Source organism: Mchenga conophoros, linkage group LG13 (assembly GCF_057382185.1).
Source record: "Mchenga conophoros isolate Kocher_MC1m ecotype Shallow Benthic linkage group LG13, M_conophoros_male_GT1.1, whole genome shotgun sequence".
NCBI lineage: Eukaryota > Metazoa > Chordata > Actinopteri > Cichliformes > Cichlidae > Mchenga > Mchenga conophoros.
The window spans coordinates 13,717,004-13,730,603 of record NC_140538.1 but is presented as its reverse complement, the minus strand read 5'-3'; the positions used below and the strand labels follow the sequence as shown (position 1 = coordinate 13,730,603).

Here is a 13,600-nt window from a genome sequence, read left to right as displayed (position 1 = left end):
AAACACTACTTAATAGATTTCTTAATGAATCCTTGATGCTCTCAGTTTCCACCCTCACAATGAGATCCACATGTGGCATCTCAAACCTCTCCAAACCACCAACCCTGCATGGAAACACATTTCCCCTCCTCTTTTTTTTTTAATGGAGAGTAATTACAGTGTGCTGTCTGTGGAGGCAATATCTTAAACAAATCCAAATCCAGTTTATTTATATAGCACGTTTAAAAACAAAAAGTTTGCCCAAAGTGCTGTACAGAAACACAGGGTAAAACACAAGATACAACCACTGACACTCACATAAAACATAATAAAACACATAAAAACCATATCAACTCAAGCCAGTCTGAACGCTATCGAAAAAAGGTGTGTTTTCAAAAGCATTTTAAAAACAGGAAACGAAGATGCCTGTCTAATATTTAGAGGCAGCGTATTCCAAAGTTTTGGGGCCATAACTGAAAAGGCTCGTTCTCCTCTACATTTAAGCCTTGATTTTGGGACAACCAACAGCAGCTGGTCAGCTGATCTGAGGGTCCGTGAAGGAATATAAGGTTGAAGTAACTCGGAAAGGTATGGGGGAGCAAGACCATTAAGGCATTTATAAACCAGTGTTAGGACTTTGAAATTAATTCTGATGAACAGGAAGCCAATGAAGAGAAGACAGGATAGGTGTTACATGTTCATAGCTGTGGGTACCAGTTAAGAGGCGGGCAGCAGCATTTTGAATGAGCTGAAGACGAGCAAGAGATCGTTGGCTGACTCCAAAAAACAGTGCATTACAGTAGCCAAGCTGTGTTGAAATAAAGGCATGTATTACCTTCTCCATGTCACGTCTTGACAAAACTGGCTTCAGCTTAGCTATTTGCCTCAGCTGGAAAAAGCTTTTTTGCAACACCGAACTAATATGTTTGTCCAATTTAAAATCTGAGTCCATAATGACTCCCAAGTTTGTCACATGCTGCTTGATATAAGACCCTAGCCAACCACAATTTACAAGCGGGCTGCATGAAATATTATTAGGTCTAAATACAATCACCTCCGTTTTACTCTCATTGAAACTCAAAAAGTTCAGAGCCATCCAAGCTTTGATATCTTCAAGGCAGTTCAAAAGGATTTGGATGGAGCCTGGGCCATTTGGTGCTAAAGGCAAATAAATTTGGCAGTCCTCTGCGTAGCAGTGATAGGATATTTCGTGTTTTTTAAAAATAGACCCCAAAGGGAGCAGGTATAATGAAAAAAGAAGAGGGCCAAGGATTGAGCCCTGGGGCACCCCACAAGGAAGGGGGGCTGAGGTGGACTCAAAATTTTCAACTTTAACACTCAACGTTCTGCCACTCAAATATGAGCGAAGCCAATCCAGTGCTGCAGCTTTAATGCCAACCAGGTGTTCCAAACGAGAGATAAGAATATTGTGGTCAACAGTGTCAAACGCTGGAGTAAGATCTAAAAGCACAAGGATCACGGAACTTCCACAATCAGTAGCTGAAAAGAGATCGTTAAAAACACTTAAAAGTGCTGTTTCAGTGGAGTGTAGATGCTTAAAACCAGACTGAAAAATCTCTATGATGCCATTAGCATCAAGAAACGTATTCAGTTGGGTAAAAACTATTTTTTCCAATAACTTTGAAAGGAATGGAAGTCTTGAAATAGGTCTAAAATTTGAGCAAACTAAAGGGTCAAGGCCATTTTTTTTTAAATAAAGGGCTAACAATTGCATGTTTAAAACCATCAGGAACCACACTGGAAGTAATACTGCTATTTATAATAGCAAGGACTGAGGTTCCAATTGAAGGGAAAACCTCTTTAAAGAGCCATGCAGGGATCACATCCACGGGAGAACCAGAAGGTTTAATTTGAAGAGAGCAGCAGTGGAAGAATTAAATATTCGACAGCACCTGGGTGGAGCACGAGCTTTAAACTCATGCACAAGAGAAATGTCAAATAAAACAGGTTTGTGATCAGAAAACATGGAATCTCCAATTTCCAAATTAAAAACAGATAAACCGCATGATAACACCAGGTCAAGAGTGTGCCCCTGCTGGTGTGTGGGGCCCCACCACACACCCCCATCGCCCGATTGAGGCCGGGGAGCAATTTGACCGAACCTACTCCCCCCTGCGAACTGGGGCGAGACTCGGCCCAAAACATCGGCGCCCCCAGCCCCTGGCCAGGTGACGGCGAAGCTGGTCCGGAGGTCGCCCGCGTAGCAAGCGGACACGGCCCCACAGGCATGGCCGTGAGCTCCTGCTCACAGGCGGCTGGGCAGACGTCAGGTGCTGCGCCTCCGCCTCCAGTAGGCACAGCCCCTTTTGGTCCTCGTCCACCTCTGAGTGGAGCAGCTCCTCTTCCTCCGGCCGGTGCAGACCATCGCGCGCCTCGTCCACTGCCTCCAGTTGGAGTGCCGCTCCCGGCTGAAGCAGCACTTCTCGCAGCAGCTCCTCTACCTCTGGCAGGTGTAGACCCTCGCGTGCCTCGTCCGCCGCCTCCGACTGGAGCGGCTCCTCCACCAATTCCGGCAGGAACAGCCCTTCACCCGGCTGCTCTTCCTCCTCCGGCCGGAGCGGACCGCTGCTCCTCTCGTCTACCACCTCCAGTTGCTGAAGTGCCTTACGTGGCTCCTCCACTGCTTCACCACCGTCGGAACACCCCTGTGGGGGGTGGTGCCCAGGCCCAGAGCAGCGCCGCCAGATCCCCAATCCTTTTCAGGTGGCGCTCGGTCTGGTCCCGCAGCTCTTCCTGCTGGCGACGCACCTCCGCCGCCTGCTCCCGCTGGATAGCCGCTGTCTCAGCCATCATCTGGGACAGCTCTTCCCTTCCCTGGCTCTGTTGTGGGCCCGTCGTGCCGCCTCCTGGGTTTCGGCACCAGTGTGGCGAGAATAAGGCACGGCGGGACCACGGAGTAGGCAGCACGGTGGCACGGTGGTTAGCACTGTTGCCGCACAGCAAGAAGGTCCTGAGTTCAATTCCACCATCAGGCCGGGGTCTTTCTGTGTGGAGTTTGCATGTTCTCCCCGTGTTTGCGTGGGTTCTCTCCGGGTACTCCGGCTTCCACCGTCCAAAGACATGCAGCTTGTGGGGATAGGTTAATTGATTAATCCAAATTGCCACTAGGTGTGAATGTGCGAGTGAATGTGAGTGTGAATGGTTGTCTGTCCCTATGTGTTAGCCCTGCGACAGACTGGCGACCTGTCCAGGGTGTACCCCGCCTTTCGCCCTATGACAGCTGGGATAGGCTCCAGCGCCCCCCGCGACCCTGAAAAGGATAAGCGGAAGCGAATGGATGGATGGATGGATGGATGGATGGATGGGACCACGGAGTATCATTTAGAGCCATCTTTATTCACATCTCACCACAACACAACCCCAACCCCTGAGTCCCCGTGTTTTAACATGGCGGGCGTGATTGTGGATGCCGTGCAGGTGCGTCCGCACGGCACCGCAGACCACGCCCCACCACAGTCATTTAAAAAGTCTTTGTTAAACTTTGGTGGTCGGTAGATTACTGCACACACAATCGGTTGAAAACATCCCAGTTCAAACATCAAAAGTTAAAAACTGGAGGGGGGAACCGGTATATGGAGTTGCTTGCAATTAAAGTTACTTTTAAAAACTGTCAATATTCCTCCTCCTCTACCTGATATCCTTGGAGCATTTAAAAATGAGCAGTCGGAGGGCAATATTTCAGAAATGAAGCTAGACTCACCAATTTTCATCCATGTCTCAGTCACAAAAAGGAGATCCAATCCATTTGAAGAAAAGAAATCGTTTATGACAAACGTTTTACTTGCTATGGACCGGGCATTTATTAAAGCCATCCTCATTGGAGCTGGAGTCTGGGCAGAAGTTGTCTGTGAAGCCCAAATCAAATCAAATCAAATCAAATCACTTTTTATTGTCACATCACATGTGCAGGCACACTGGCACAGCACATGCGAGTGAAATTCTTGTGTGCGAGCCCCACAAGCAACAGAGATGTGCAAACACAACAACACAAACGAGCAAAATACAAGAATGGCCAACCTGAAACTAATAAATATATGTACAATATATAATAGTGTATGCATTTCTGGATGTGTATACTAAATATTTTCCTACGTGTGTGTGTGTGTGTGTGTGTGTGTGTGTGTGTGTGTGTGTATACACATTTTTACAAATTAAATAGTAAAAAAATAAAATAAAATAATAATAATAATAATAATAATAAAATATATAAAATATACAGAGTTGAATATGTGCAAAACAAGTGGCATTTATATACAGTGTGGAGTGCATAATGTTGAAGTTCCAGTAGTGAAGCTGAGGTGTCTATGACGTGTTCAGCAGTCTGAACAGTTTATGGCTGGGGTGACTGGAGTCCTTGATGATCCTCCCCGCTTTCCTCAGGCACCGCTTCCTGTAGATGTCTTGGAGGGAGGGAAGCTCACCTCCAATTATCCGTTCAGAGCACCGCACTACTCGCTGGAGAGCTTTGCAGTTGTAGGCGGTGCTGTTGCCATACCAGGTGGTGATGCATCCAGTGAGGATGCTCTCAATGGCACAGTGATAGAAGGTCCTGAGGATGCGGGGGCTCATGCCGAATCTTTTCAGTCTCCTGAGAAAGAAGAGGCGCTGCTGGGCCTTCTTCACTGTTTTGTTTGTGTGTACTGACCACGTAAGATCCTCAGCCAGGTGTACGCCAAGGAACCGGAAGCTGCTCACTCTCTCCACAGCAGCGCCGTTGATGGTGATGGGGGTGTGTACTTCTCTGCACCTCCGGAAGTCCACTATCAACTCCTTTGTCTTTGCGACGTTGAGGGTGAGATGGTTGTCTTGACACCAGTGGGTCAGGGCGCTGACCTCCTCCCTGTAAGCCGTCTCATCACCGTTGGTGATAAGACCCACCACTGTAGTGTCGTCCGCAAACTTCACAATAGTTAGTGGCTGTGCAGTCGTAGGTGTGCAGTCGTAGGTGTAGAGTGAGTACAGGAGAGGGCTCAGTACACACCCCTGTGGAGCACCAGTGTTCAGTGTGATGGGGGATGAGGTGATGCTGCCCAGTCTGACCACCTGGCGTCTGTCAGACAGGAAGCTAAGGATCCAGCTGCAGAGGGAGCTGCTCAGTCCTAGATCCTGCAGTTTCCTGTCCAGCTTCGAGGGAACGATGGTATTGAATGCTGAGCTGTAATCTACAAACAGCATCCTCACATACGTGTCTCTCTTCTCCAGGTGTGACAGGGCAGTGTGTAGTGTCAGGGCTATGGCATCATCAGTGGACCTGTTGTGGCGGTATGCAAACTGTAGAGGGTCCAGTGAGTCGGGTAGTGCAGAGCAGATGAAGTCCCTGACCAGCTTCTCGAAGCATTTGCTTACGATGGGGGTCAGGGCTACAGGTCGCCAGTCGTTCAATGAGGAGATGGTGGAGGATTTGGGTACAGGGACGATGGTGGCCATTTTGAAGCAGGCTGGGACTACAGACAGAGAGAGGGAAAGGTTGAAGATGTGTGTGAACACTCCAGCCAGCTGAGCCGCGCATGACTTGAGGACGCGGCCGGGAATCCCGTCCGGACCAGTAGCTTTGCGTACGTTCACCTTCCTGAAGCACTTCCGCACATCCTCCTCAGACACAGTGTGCGCACTGACGTCATCCGCGGTGTGCACACTGTCCGGTCTCATGGTGTTCGCTGTGTCGAATCTAGCGTAGAATACGTTTAGATCCTCACACAGAGAGGCCGTGGTCTGCGGTGTGCTGGTTTTCCCTCTAAAGTCTGTGATCGTGTTTAGTCCCTGCCACATACTCCGAGGGTTGTCAAACTGTTGTTCCACCCTGTCCCTGTACTCACGTTTGGCTGCTTTGATCGTCTTCCGGAGTTGGTAATGTGCGTGTTTGTAGTCCGATGTGTTCGCGGAGGCAAAGGCGGTGTTCCGTGCCGCCAGTGCCGCGCGAACATCTCCGTTAATCCAGGGTTTTTGATTTGGGAAGGATTTGACTGTTCTGGATGGGACGACATCTTCCACGCATTTCCTGATAAATCCACAGACTGAGTCTGTGTATTCATCAATGTCTCTGGCGGCCACGTGAAACATTTCCCAGTCCGCGTGATCAAAACAGTCCCGCAGCGCAGACTCCGATTGGTCCGTCCAACAGTGCACCGCCCTCCGGGTTGGAGCTTCCTGTTTCAGCTTCTGCCTGTAGGCAGGCAGGAGCAGGATGGAGCAGTGATCTGATTGGCCGAATGGGGCGCGGGGGAGGGCTTTGTACGCATCCCGGAAAGAGGTGTAACAGTGGTCGAGTTGCCGGTTTCCACGTGTGTTGAAAAGGATGTGTTGATGGAGTTTTGGTGAGACTTTCTTCAGGTTTCCCTTATTAAAGTCTCCGGCTGTGATAAACGCTGCCTCTGGGTGTGCGGTTTCCTCACTGCTGATCGCGCTGTACAGTTCCCTGAGTGCACGGTCAGTGTCGGCTTGTGGGGGAATGTAAACAGCCGTAATAATCACTGCTGTAAATTCCCTCGGTAGCCAGAATGGCCGGCACTTAATCATCAGGTACTCCAGGTCCGGTGAGCAGAAGGATTTGACCGGGTGCACGTTCGCATAATCACACCAGCTGTTGTTGATCATGAAACACACACCACCGCCTCTGCTTTTCCCAGTAAGATCCTGTGACCTGTCCGCGCGGTGCACAGAGAACCCCGGCAGTTGTATTGCGGAGTCCGGTACTTTGTCCGATAGCCAGGTTTCTGTGAGGCAGATCACGCAGCAGTCCCGCATCTCTCGCTGGAATGAGATCCGTGCCCGAAGCTCGCACAGCTTGTTCTCCAGAGACTGCATATTAGCCAGTAATAAACTGGGTAACGGTGGTCTGTAAGTGTGCCGTCTCAGTCGAACCAGAACGCCAGATCTTCTCCCTCTACGTCGGCGTTTGCGGCCTCCAGGGCCAGAGAACAAAGGCGTCTCAGGTGAGATGAATGGGGGGTCTGCAAACGGAGCGTCCGTGTTGCAAAACTTGAACTCCGGAAAGTTATAAGAAAGACCGTCTTTTATGTCCAGTAAGGTTTGTCGGTCGTACACAAGGAGACAAGTGCTGCTCGTGAAAAAATAAACGAAAAGTAAAATTAAACACAGAAGAAAGCCGTTGCTTGGGGGAGCTCGCGACGAGGCTGCCATACTCGGCGCCATCTTGATCACTCAAGTTAATGGGCACAAATTCACAAAGTTTATTCCACGGCGCCCAAGACGTGAGAAACACCAGCGAGCAGGCACACGTCCACTCAAGCCTACGACAGGAACCAGACAAGGAGCAACATGATTCAGGAGACGCCTTGGGATGCGATGGAACAGACTATAATCCACTGGAGCAGCCGCTAGAGAAAAAGTAAGGCAAGCTTTAAGCTTCACTAGCTGATCGGCTCGTTTACTGCGGCATCTGCGACGATGCGTTGAAGCAGGAAGCGCTCCGCATAGCAGGTAAGCAGGAACATCAGCCAGAGATGGGGGATACCCTGTTGTTTGTCCTTGCTGATTTGTCAGAAAATATTGAAGATCCAAAAGTTTTTGGCGTTCATATACCAGTCGCGAGTTGATTTGGGTGGCACAAATTGTAAAAAACAAAACAAACAAACACAAAATTGACAGAGACAGACGGTGAGCCGCACACACCGGCACCATCTTTGTTCAATATATAACAGTGTTGTGTGAGCTGCCTTGTTTGTTCCACAGTGTCAGCAGTGTCCATATCTGCACTACTTATCAACAATGAAGTCACTGCCAAAGATGAAGGGGGACTTTTTTTTTTCTACTGCAGTTAGTCATCACAGCTGCTCTTAAAAAAATCTGTAGAAGAGGGTGATTCACATCAGGGAAGTTAAAAGATCAGAGGGTGGTGAATCACGCTGCTTTCACGGTAGCATTAAATCTACTGAACCATATAAAAAGAGTATTTTAAAACCAGAGGCATGGGGTGTTCTACACCATAATGTCAAAGCCACCCACTATTATCTATAAACAGAGTGGTGGGACTGAGGCGTGAAATAGAAATCAAAGTTCATATCATGTGTATTGACAAAAATAAGAACGTTATGGAGTGATTGTGATTGTGTTGTTGTCGTGGGCTGCACTTGGCGAGACGGCAAGAGGAGCTTCTGTAATCTCCATTTATCTTCTGAGGATAACTGTGTCAATCCAATACTTGTTTCACAGCAGAGCGCATTGATTACATCTTTACTCATTGTGATGAGTGGCTAACTGAGCTGCGCCTGCGGCCTAAATCGAATTCGAAACGGCTGATCAAGTGTGGCTGTTTACTCCCATCAAAGGTAGTCACGGTGCTGGAATGTAGAATTTACTGGAACGGTGAGTGTTTTTCTGTTGAAGATATCCGATGTGATTCACCGTCCAAAGATATTCGCATCGCAGTATAGAACAAATACTCGGATTTGAGATTTTGAAAACAGATGCTGTTCGGCTTTTTGCCTGATGAAGCACTTCTGACGGTTAATCAATAATCAGTTTGGGCTTTCCCGCAAGAAGTTGTCTTAGGAAAGTTGGTAAACTTCCCAGAACTGGAAACAATGTTGTCATTTGTTCAGTTGTATCAGTGGACAAAAGGCACTCATTAGATGCATGAAACAGCACCACTGCCCTTTTCCCTAATGCTTCAATTTATTAAGATTTAGAGCTTAAATGACCAGGTGTTTGGGGCAGCACAGTGGTGTGGTGGTTAGCACTGTCACCTCACAGCAGATTTGTATACACCAGTCTGCTGGGGCCTTTTGTGCCTACTTAGATTCCCTCTGGGTACTCCAGCTTTCTCCCCAGCAGCGACATGCATGTTAGGTTAATTGGTGATTCTGCATTGGCTCTAGGTGTGAATGTGAGCATAAATGGTTGTCTCTCTGTGCTAGCACTATGATAGGCCCTGGCTGTTGCCTTATTATAGCTGGGATAAGCTCCAGCAGACCCGTGACCCTGATTTGGATAATCAGAAAAAGACCCGTGTTGATGCAGTAATCAAAAGACTGCACATTGAACAATGCTGAAATTCATGACTTTTAGTGACATGACAGATTAAAATAAGTCACCAATTCCTCAGGAAGTCTTGTCAAGCATATTTTACGATGTCTTTATTTATTTTATTTTATTTTTTATGAGACTGTCTCATTGGTTCTCTTCTTTTGTGTGTCTTCTGTCCTGTCTTCTTCCCCCTACCCCAGCTCTTTGGTGCAGATGCCTGGTCCCACAGGAGGTTTCTTCCTGTTAAAACGGAGTTTTTCTTTCCCATTGTCACCAGGGGCTTACTCACAGGGGGCTTTCTGATTGTTGGGCTTTTCTCTGTATTACTGTAGGGTCTTTGCCTTTCAATCAAAAGCGCCCTAAGGTGACAGTTGTTGTGATTTTGCACCATATATTAACTGTGACAGCGGTGATCAATAATCTCTTGCAGTCGATTGTGCTCTTGTTTTGAAAGTTCAACCACAGCACTTTCTGTATCCTATTTCTCTACTGGGAAGCTCTTCAGGCTATTATTGTGAGACTCATCTTGCAGTCCGACAAACTTCACGACCCGTTTCAGACTGCAGGTGACGGTACTCTTTGATTTGCTCTCTTTTCTGGGAACTGGAGGGTCACTCCAACCAGGACGTGCAGCTAGTTGAGAACTGGTTCTTGTGCTGCTACAGTGTTATCCTACTGATGCTGCAGAGCAGCAGAAGGAGTACCCTCACAAACTTCATTTTAATGAGGTGCACTTTGAGTCAGTTCAAGTGATGAGAAACATACATTTAGTATGATTTATGCATGTATTAAAAAACAAATCATGGGTAGCACAGGCCTCCTGCTGAAGCGACAGCTTTCATTGACTTAGGCCACTGGGGACTGGACTGAGATAGTGTGAGGGCCGGTTCCAGCCCCCGAGCTTGTACTGTACTGTATCCCCCCTTGTATGAACTACGTAATGAATCTGTAGTTGTTGGGAGTTAAACAACAACAGAATCAAATTAATTTGGTGCACATGTATGACAATACTTTTAAAAACTGCACCAACCAACTACTGACTACTCAGCTAATTGTGTCGACATAGAGGGAGTTTATTAAACTTATTAATCCATCATGAAAGTGAGTCCTATTTGATTACAGAGATGTTTCCGCTTGTTTCTCTTTTGTTTAGTTTTGATATCAGCTTCTAAAATTTATATAGTGCAAATGTTCCTCCTCTTTGTGGGTTTGATAAAGTGCCAAGAAGAGTGTAACCGCAATAAGGGAACTATGGCAAACATCTGTTGTGAGCATCAGTTCCCATACTCTGTCATTCCCCCTCCTTTTTCTAACTCTCTCCTCTCTCTGTCTCCTTCTGTTTGCTCCATCTGTGTACCCAGCATGCATTGGCTTGGGCAGCAATGCAAGTTGTTGCCATTGCTATTTAGCCAGAGCTAACTGACTGATCCAGGCAGAGACGGGGTGTGAATGGCGCTGCGATGTGAACTAGGTCGCAGCGACAGCATGTTCCTGAATGTTGATTTACAAGTTGAGAATCTGTGCTTGGACGCAAACACCACAAGGTGGGGTAGTGGAATTTGTCATGGCGACTCCAAGTGCTTTAGCTGGCAGTTAAATAAATATGTTAATGCCTGATAATGCATCTTGTTTTGTCATGTGTACAACGGGGAGAAATGTTTTAACAGAGAGTAGTAAATAATGTGGCCAGTCAAGCCGCTACACTGTAAAATTTTGCCCGTGAATTATTCATCTCCTCGCATTTAACGGACCTGCACGCTTTTTCATTATAACCAAACACTTCAAATTAAACAGAGAGGACAAGCAGGGACGTAGTGGGGGAAAAAAGGGTGGAGTTGTCCTGATGTCATCCCCCCCCCCCCCCCCCCCCCCCACACACACACACACACACACCCCAGAGGGGGAGGGGGTGAGGTGCATGGGGCCTCTGTATCCTGAGCTTTTTAGCACACTCGGGGCTCTGCTACATATACCTTTTTGCTTTTAACCCTCCCTTGCCCCCCATTATCCACCCTACTCTCTCCATACTCTGGCATCCAGCTCTTGTGTGAAGTCATCGGAGTGGTGTCTGGGTCAGAGCTCCCCCCGCCACCATCCCACCACCCTGCCTTCGGGCTTGTTCCAGGCTCCTCACCAAAATCCACGACCCCTTTATAGGCTTTATGGAGAGCATAACTGAGCGAGGGGAGCAGAAAAGCAAAGATACAACAGTGTTATATTTGGAGGGAAAAACACTGTCATGTGTGATTTTGTTGTTATTGTCATTAGCATGTGACTTTGCTTGTTTGTTTTCTTACGTCTAGTGCCTCTATTTGGCTTTGTTTATGCTGGCATACAGCACTTTTGTTAAAAGTTGGAAATGGGCTCCTGGAAGAAATCAAATGCACTCCTCAGCTACGACAAGGAGTATTTAATGACTTGTGGCTTCCTTGGATCAGGCTAGGGACTGGATGAAGGATGGGCTGGAGAGGTGGGATGATGGGATGCACGCAATGGAGATGGATTATGTGTAGAGGGATCACAGTGTAACATAGCTGACATAGAGGAAATTCTGGAGAATTTGCGGGCTTCTGCTGCTGTGTGTGTATATGTAGCAGCAAAAATGGAAAGAATTGTGTGTCACTTATGAATTTTGCCCTGTGTATGATTGTCATTTAGATAAGTACCAGCTTCATTGTCATCTACCTCCATTTTACTGTCCATTCATTCCCCATGGAGTTGCCTTTAGAGACAAATAATCCCACTGGAATCACATATAAGCCAGTCATGTACATAATGTCTGTTAAGGCTGCATTGCAATTCATCTGACAGCATTATTCTTTGCAGCAGTGTTGGCATTGTAATCCCATTTCCAGTTAGTGCCTCCTGCCTCGCGCTCATGCATAAGTCAATGTGTGTTTAACATTCGAATCATGCCTTTGGTACGTGGCGTGTCACACTCTAGGAGACAGTTGTTTTTTATTCCTGTTATATTCACTTTGAGTTAGCGTGTGATTCCTATTCATGTATGCACACTAGACCAAGGCCAAGGCTTTAGCAGCAGTCTGCGCGTGTGAATGAAAAGGAGCATTAATGAAGCACCGTGGCCACTGCTGTCTGTGCTGCATGTCAGAAGAAGAGCAGAGCAGGGTCAAAAAGCTGAGTGGGGATATGGGATTGCTCAAGCCAAATATCTGTGTGTGCGTGTGGAGAGACCTCAGATTTCTAAATCTGCTTGTTGCATGTAAACCTTCTGATTTGACATTTGGTAAAGCATGCAAACATTTTGCATGATAAGACCATGTGGACACATAAAGTGACCCACGTCTGGTTGTCCCGCTGGCTTAGCTGCAATGTTTGAGAGGGCTGAGTGACAGAGAGTTGAAGCATGTTTATTAAACAATGGCGTTCGTATTGTGCAATGGATTAGCCATAGGTCTAGCAATTGCACACCATTCATGTAAATTGCTTCTTAATGCGTTTCTCTTTAATACTGAGAAAAGTGCACTCTTCTGATTCTTAAAAAGTAAAACCAGAGAAAACATAGAGAAGTATTTTCTGTAATCTATTAATGCCATAACTGCATTTTCACTCCAGGTTCATTTACTTGAGGCTTCTATACGTTTTAGAGCTTTTGAATTTTTAACCAGTCAAATCTTATTCAGTCTAGGGTCTCGATAAGCTTCTGCTGGGGTGGTATTATATTTGTTCTAAAAATCCTCGGCTTAATTCCTTAATCCTGCTGTTACGGGAAATCTGGCGTTGTGTGCACAGTCGGGGAAGTATGGCAAATGTTGGAACATTAAAATTTGACAGTCAGACATTGTTTAGTTTGAAGCAAACAGAACGCCGTGATTTGCGTTCCTGTTAGGATTAGATCCGCAAACCCTGAGCACACACCTCTGCTCCCGTCTCTCTATTTGAAGTTGACTTTATGGGCATGAGTGATCTGCTCTGCTGTACTGAGTCGCTCGAGAACCAGGGCAGAAAAAGTAATGAGAGGAGCGGATGAGGTTAGGGAAGGAAGTCGGTCTTTACTACCCTGCTGCCCTTGACACAAATGTGGATATATTAATGAATATACTGACAGAGAGCTAGCGATATTTCTTTTTCCAGCTCTAAGCAGCATTATTCAGTTCTCAATAAAGACTGTCAGCCTTGCGATGATGGTTGTAGGCAAGCGTCTCAATTAGGAATGATATGTGTGAAGTCTGACTTTTGGAAATGAATAATCATTTTGGATTATGACAGCATGGAAAGTTGCTTCTGTGTTGTCCAAGTTTAACATTAAACACAGAAAATACTGCGTGTCTTCAGGTGGTGAATGACACCCGTAGATTGAATGAATGTAACCCCCCCAGTTGGTAACAGTTGGTTAATAAATTCAAAATGGGATTCAAAAGTGACCCCCCCCCCCCCCCCCCATTCCTCTGCTTTGATTTAATAATTCATCTTTACAGTCTGTTTTAGATCTTTGTGATGGTTCACTCGTGCCTCCTCTCCTTCCCTTTTAATTTCCTTTCTCACATGAAGCAGGCTAGCAGTTCAGAAAAGCTCTCAGAAAACAGCCAAAAAGTCTCCCTCTTTGGTCTCTTCCTTCTTTTAATTACACAACTCCGATTAAGCAAAATATTAG

The 13,600-nt window shown here is 46.7% G+C and overlaps 1 protein-coding gene across 1 annotated transcript in view; it reads left to right on the top strand.

The window, feature by feature from the left end:
* The window catches only part of LOC146560951 (C-terminal-binding protein 2-like), an 89,451-nt gene that overhangs the window by 26,534 nt on the left and 49,317 nt on the right, over nucleotides 1-13,600 (top strand). The window lies entirely within an intron of this gene.